Genomic DNA, 7,264 nt, shown 5'->3' with positions numbered 1-7,264 from the left:
GCACACACTTATGGTGTAACGTTTAGCTAACATTATTCAATTCAATGTTATTTATATTGTCAAATCATAACAAGAGTTATCTCAAGACACTTTACAGACAGAGTAAGTCTAGACCACACTCTATAATATACCAAGACCCAACAATTGCAGTAATTGTGCGGGCAAGGCGGTAACATTAATGTTACAAGGATGAAAATCAGACGTTATCCTTTTTAATGTGTTTGACAGTAACTTCAATTTAACTGGCCATTTCTGCAAAAGTGCTGATCATTTCTCAGCACTTTGGTGGCTTGAAACAATATTTTTTCTTATATTTGAGGAAATACTGCTAAAATAAGACCATCAACTTTTTAACTGTGAGAAATTGTACTGATACTATTTGCAGGGAGCATGCTGTTAAAGCTAAACTTGGAGATGTCCAAAAATTTGTCAGAATAACTGAGCCAAATCTGAAAGACTTTTTGATTGCAGGTAAGAATTTGACAATGTTAGTAATAACTGTCTGAATTTAGCTGTTTAAAATTGATATACTGGAATATTCCTAAAATGATGGGACATGTTAAGTTCTCAGGTTTTTGGAACTGGTCCATTTTGTACGTCTAAATTTCTTCTGTTTTGCCCTTGGTAACTACACTTTAATTGTGGATGCATTGCTTAAGGTATAGTTATGATGCTACAAAAAAAACATTTTAATCACTTAATAGTGTTTGTTTAAAACCTATTTTATAGGGTAAGGTAGGTGTACACAGTGAAATTATTATATAAATAATGATTTACTTTTGTTTACACAAGCTTTTATCCCTGTTTTTTCTAGCATTTGCAAAGTTTGGTGTCCCAGCTGTAACAGAAGGTGTGAAAATTGTTGACAGTTCAGGGACTGAATTGGATGATGATGTTTTTGAGGATATTATAAAGGATCCCTCAACTGGGGTGCTAACCATCAAATATGACTCAGGTTTGTTTCAGTTAATTAGACTAATTAATGAATACGTTATTTCTTTGTTTTATGAAGTTCATGGTGTCTATTAAATAAGTGTCTTAGATTATGAGGGAACTATATATAATTCTTTTCTTCTAAAAATCATGGTTAGAATCTGTCTCCATGGTGGCCTCTTCTGAGCAATCCCAACCATCATCCCTTGATACCTTGGACTCTGAGGATACAGTCATTATTTCAGATAGCCCCTCCAGAAAACGCCAGAGGCTGGATACAGAAGCCAAGCAAGTAAGACAATTCTGACATTTTAAATTCTGTTCTTGAATCTGTTCTCAGAGAATTAAAATTACATTAATATACATTGTAAATTACATGGTTTCAAAACATTTTTGAAGTCCTGATTAGGGATGTCCCGATCAAGTTTTTTTAAGCGCCCTATCCGATTAAAAAAGTATCTGCTGATATTGAGTCCTGATCAGATACTTTTATTTATTTATTGATAATACAGTGCACACTTCGAGTACATTCAAGTTATTGTCGCTGTCTGGAGGGAGTTTCTTACCATTATTGGCTTTTTCATTGGATTTTTGTAGCACTTGCAATCTTTGAGATTGGATCGGGACATCCTCTGACATCATATTAGTTTATTTCCAGTTTATTTGCAGTGGACATAACATGCAGAATTGTTATGCATTTTGTTTTAAGTTGGTGGAATCAGCTCTTACCAACAAAACCGGTGGGAACGTATAATAAATGAATACAACCGAACCAAGTCCTTGACGGATGAAACAAGACGCAAAATGGTGAACATGCTGGCAGATGACATGACAGAAATGAATGGGTAATTTGTTAATAGTCCTTGTGTTCTCAATCTGTAAATCTAAATCTGAATCTAAGTGAATATGACTGCACAATCCTTTCTTCTTCAATTTTGCAGTACATCTCCACCCAGACAGGTGAAATAAATGTATGCCAAAGGAATAGTGACCTTATTCCCGTACCTCAGTGACCCATTCTCTAAGAATGGCTATGTGAGTTGCACACAGTAATAGTTGTAATGTTAAATATTATTGGAAGTTTTGAATCCTACCAGACCATGTTGTTTTCAATGAAGTATCCATTTTTGTTATCCTTTCATCCTTCAAGGAGCATTATTATGATGGCGAGAGTGGAACTGGGTACTTGGCCTGGAGGATTAAAACTATTCAGAGAGGCACCGCCAAAGACAGGCGATCATCATTCGGAGGTAATACTGGAAAATGTATGGAACAAAACAGTTCTAGATCAATAATTGCATTTGTTGCACTATTTCTCAGACATATAGTATAATGTGTAACTACATCCTTCAATTCTGCTAGCTCCCTCCCTCTTAGCAAATTTAAAGAAAATATGCATCAGAGACCTACAAAGGACTGTGACATAAGGGGGGGTTGCCTCGACACTGACTGGTCGAGGCAACCCCCTGGCAAACTGGCCTTGCAAACTTTAGGGTGATTTAAACCAGTAGATGGCATTTTCATACATTTTTCAACCCACAAACTGCAGATTTCATAAATTGTGAAGAAATAATGTCAATATTAACACCAGCATTGATGCAGGGCTCCACACTAACTTTTGTCTTGGTTGCACTTGTGCTTCTAACTTTTTTATTTAGGTGCACCAGCACAAAATGTAGGTGCACCCACATTTTTTCCTTGCGTCGCCATTAACGCCACAATTTCAAGGTCACCTTTTTATCACGCTCCATATACATTCATATATCATGTAACCACCCCCCTTTGCTGTCCTCTGCCCCTCAGATGGCCAACACCTGTAATTTGGCCTTCTTCCCATTTGGCCTTGGCTAAACCAGCTTGCCACACTCCCTAGCATCAAACATATCATTCATATCATTTAGTTTACAGCTCAAAAAGTATATTTTACAGTGGAGTACTTCCTTTAAAAAGTTAGCCAGGCTACTAAAACTTTTGACATGATTGAAATTTTCCCGTGTTGTGTAGAATCAGCCAAAGGATCAACTGGTGAAGACATGTCTGGAGGACCGACTGTCAGACGAGAATCCCAGTTTGTTCCAGAGACTGCCCTGACTGATGATGAGTGCAACAAAGCAATCTCACTGATGAAACATTCTGCTGATGCAGACACAATCAAGAAGAAAATGGAACTGACGTTTGTGTATCGCCGCAAAATGATCCTCGACCCCCAGCAGTCAAGCAACATACTGTCTGAGTTTCCACGTTTTAAAGACGTCCAAAAGCTTGGTAATTATGTTATTTTGAAAATACTATGACAAGTGAATTGTTTTGTAAGACATTGTAGTGATACTAGCTAGCTAAACTAGCACGCAATACAATTTGATTGGCTGTCAAATAACTGAAATTGTCACCAACACCACCCCACTCCAGGTTGAACAGGATTTTGTTCTAATGTTCGGAGAGGATACCTCAAGCAAGCTTCTGGAAAGGTGGCCGGTCACGTTCAAGAAAAAGATCATCAAACAATGCAGAAAGCTTCCATCCACAAGTGAGCTTGAAGAACTCTTGCTGGCAGCTGATCCTCCTGAGGATGGCACTGAATTGGATGTTGACTTTGGTAAGATGCTTGTAAGCCTACCTTTTGTGTTGTATTGCAATATCAACATTATGTGTAAACATTTAAATATCAACATAATACTAAGAAGCTGGATCTGTGAAAGATTTACGAGCACGTTCTGTAGCAGTATATTGAACAAAACTTTTGAGATTTGACTCAGCCCTGTGGATGTTTTAGTTAGAGAACTTCTTGTGATGTAGAACTGCTGTCTGTCTGGGGGGTCTTTTGTAAAGAAAACAACGTAACTGAAGTGTGTTAACATTGAACTTGTGTTGTTACAGGTTGGGACAGTGATCTGTCATCGGTTTTACTGCTTATACACCTGATTCCACCCTCCGCTCAGGGTCGGAAGAGACCAGGAAAGGTTTCCGCATCCCAAGCAGAGAAACATCTTGTGGTATTCAAGAAGGTTTGTATTTTTTCTAATTTGTGGTATGAACACCTAATATTAGGCTACAAGTATTCATTCAATATTCATATTCAATAAGAGTAGTGTATTGGCTCTTTCTGCATATTCTACAACTACTTGGCCATTAACTACAGTTTTCCCTCATTTGTCTTCGCAGACCCGGAACAAACATTCAAGAGCATCTCGATGCCATCACTACTAGCGCTCAGCCCTATCTCCTAGCTGTTGGAGTTAAGAAGAATGCAATCCACCAGTTCTTCATCATTATCGACAAGAATGCCATACCTTGCAGGTCAACCTCTTCTCTTGTTGCTTTTGACGAACTATTTAAGGCACATTTTGTGTTTGGCACATCCTACAACACCATGCTCCACAACATGTACACTTTCATCCAAACTACAGTGTACAGCATCGATGCTGGCAAGGTCAAAGAGAGCCCTCGTGTTGCTGAAATCAGGCGAGGTTACTTCATTAGTGCTTGAAGTTTCTCCTCGAACATGAAGTGTTTTGTTTGTCAGGCTGAGTTATCGAGTTCAAATATGCTTGTTAGGCATTTACGATTAGTTCACGGTTACTTGCCTGGAAAAAATCTCCGGCTTAAATGTGCTCCAGACTGGATGTGGCTGTGCGTTTGGTACGTTTTCTGGTTTTAGGAAACATTTAAACACAAAACACACTGAGTATATTGACCAACAGGTTGACCCTGATGTTTATTTAAGCAGCATTGGAGAGGCAGTGACCACTAATGTAGAGGAGACAGCTACAACGTCACGGACAGTTAATGAACACGAGGTAGCCACATCTACTCTGTTGAAAAAGTCCAACAGGAGCACTCTAGATATGTGTGCCTCTGCTGTTGCACAACTAAAAGCAGCTGGATTAAGTCAATCTACTGTAAATAGTTTTGTTTCCTCCATGGAAGAAGTGTTTTTTGAGATTCAAAGTCAAGCTACAGATGCAGCTTTGCAGTGCTTATCTCCACAGGAAACTGAAAATAAGAACAGAATAGAACAATCTTTGCAAAAGTTGGAAAACCCTTTCACACCCTTAAATTCAGAAGCTAAACGAAATAAACACTTCAAAGAGAAATGGGGAATCGTAGAACCTGTTGAAAAGGTGCTTGGCACAAGATTTGACAGCAGAAGAAACAAAACAACTGGGACATACGATCAGGTCGTTGTAACTGACAAGTTTGCATATATTCCTATTTTAGAAACACTAAAGGCCATTTTTCAAAACCCAGAACTTGCAGACATGTTCAAGCCCAGGCACATGCCCAAGGAAGGTGTGTATGCAGACTTGAGAGATGCCGCCTATTTTAAAAAAAGTCCCTTATTCTCTATAGAAAAAGATGCCATACAGATCCAGCTATTTTATGACGACTTTGAAACAGCAAACCCCTTGGGGTCTAAAAAGGGTATACACAAATTAGGTGCTATATACTTTACATTAAGGAATTTTCCCCCCAATCTTTAATTCATCATTGATAAATATTCATTTGGGTGCTCTTTTCCATGCGCAGGGACATCAAGCGTTATGGTTTTAATTTGATACTTGAGCCACTTGTCAGTGATCTTAAAGTACTCGAGACAGAGGGACTTAAAAGTTCCCAGATTGAAAGATGTGATTCACGGTACCATAGTTCAGGTCACTGGTGATAATCTTGGGTTGCATGGTTTATTTGGCTTTGTGGAGTCATTTGGGGCAAGGTATTGTTGTCGTTTCTGTCTCCTTGAGAAAGATTGTTTTCAAACTGTGTTCTGTGAAGATGATCCAAAAGTTGTACTACGAACTATCGAGATGCACAAACTGCACTGTCAAACTTTACAAACAGATCCTACACTACCTCATATCTATGGTGTCAAACGCATTTGTCTGCTGAATTCACTACAGTATTTTAATACAGCCAACAATTTTTCTGTAGATATAATGCACGATATTTTAGAAGGAGTTGCTCAGTTTGAAGTCAAACTTGTCCTGCAGTACATTAAGGAAAACTTCCTAAATGCTGAACAACTGGCTGGTAGAATACATGCTTTTGACTATGGATACAATCAGCAGCGAAACCGTCCACCTAGAGTAAAGTTGTTTGATGGAAGTAATGATTTGGGGTTGAATGCTATACAGTCTTGGTGCTTATTACGTAATATGCCTTTGCTATTTGGTGATTTAATACAGTCAGATGACCAGCACTGGCATCTTCTACTTTTGCTTCTACACATTGTTAACATTGTATTTTCCCCAGTCCTTACAGAAGGCATGACCATTTACCTCAAACATTTAATCATTGATCATCATCAGCTCTTCAAGCAGTTGTTTCCTGCAATCAATCTCTTACCAAAGCATCACTTCATGATTCATTACCCTCGTAATATAAAAACATCGGCCCAGTTCTGCACATGTGGTGCATGCGTTATGAAGCTAAACATAATTTTTTTAAGAAGCAATTAAAAAGCTTTAAAAATGTAACAAACATTAGCCAAAAAGCACCAAAGTTGTATGGCAATGTATCGAGTCCTTTAGCAAGGAAAGATTAACTTTAGGTTCGGGAAGATGGTAACACTTAGTGAGCTCAAAGAAGGTCCCGAGATTGCTTTAAAATGTGGGTCTGTATTGTCTACCAGTGTGTTTTCTGCCAAGTGGATCAAACATCATGGTACAGAGTACCCCGTGACTTCATTATCTGTACTGAGGTAGCATTTGAGATGCCTGTATTTTGTAAAATCAAAATTATTGCTGTGAAAGATGACTGTGTATTGCTCTGTGGAAAACTGATGGAAACAGTGTGTTTTGATTACCATTACTATGCCTTTAAGGTCAGGATGCATCCAGACAGGGTTCAAAAGGTGATCAACATTACTGAACTGTGTTACTTTAAACCTTTTGATGTTCAAATGAAGTATGGAACGACAGATTCCTCCTTGTATGTTGTTCCCTATTGCCATTTTATGGAAACCTAAGGTCAATGTTTTAAAAAGGGATTTGTATTCTTAATATATTTTAGCCTGACATAGTTGAGCTGTTAATAAAAATTTGAAATGCATTATTTTGTGGTAAGTTGTGATTTTTACTCACTTAATGGAGTATTTGGTGTAATTTGACACTAAAAAAGTGTAAAATGAATACTGCTGAGATTTATTTCCGTGACACTATACGGTGTTAGAATTTGACTCTATTTGAGCTTGTTTTTCACTGCAAGATAGTCAATTATCAACACAATAGTGTGTAACATCAACACTTATCAGAGTTATTTTAACCTTGAGTGTCAACTCCATGCAGTGTTAAACTGGACTGGAATCAAACTCAATCAGAGTTGATTTGTTATT

General features: G+C 37.9%; 2 long non-coding RNA genes across 2 annotated transcripts; both read left to right on the top strand.

The window, feature by feature from the left end:
• Positions 1-683: 683 nt before the first annotated feature.
• Positions 684-1,678, top strand: LOC123488202. The gene is made up of 3 exons (XR_006659950.1): positions 684-955; positions 1,092-1,225; positions 1,643-1,678. It is a non-coding gene; the product is annotated as an uncharacterized LOC123488202 (long non-coding RNA).
• Positions 1,679-3,186: 1,508 nt separating this feature from the next.
• On the top strand, positions 3,187-4,030 carry LOC123488201. The gene is made up of 3 exons (XR_006659949.1): positions 3,187-3,198; positions 3,343-3,529; positions 3,811-4,030. It is a non-coding gene; the product is annotated as an uncharacterized LOC123488201 (long non-coding RNA).
• Positions 4,031-7,264: the final 3,234 nt, after the last annotated feature.

The sequence above is a fragment of the Coregonus clupeaformis genome, unplaced genomic scaffold, assembly GCF_020615455.1.
Source record: "Coregonus clupeaformis isolate EN_2021a unplaced genomic scaffold, ASM2061545v1 scaf2046, whole genome shotgun sequence".
Taxonomy (NCBI): domain Eukaryota; kingdom Metazoa; phylum Chordata; class Actinopteri; order Salmoniformes; family Salmonidae; genus Coregonus; species Coregonus clupeaformis.
The sequence above is the reverse complement of the archived record's forward strand: the minus strand, read 5'-3'. Positions and strand labels throughout refer to the sequence as shown.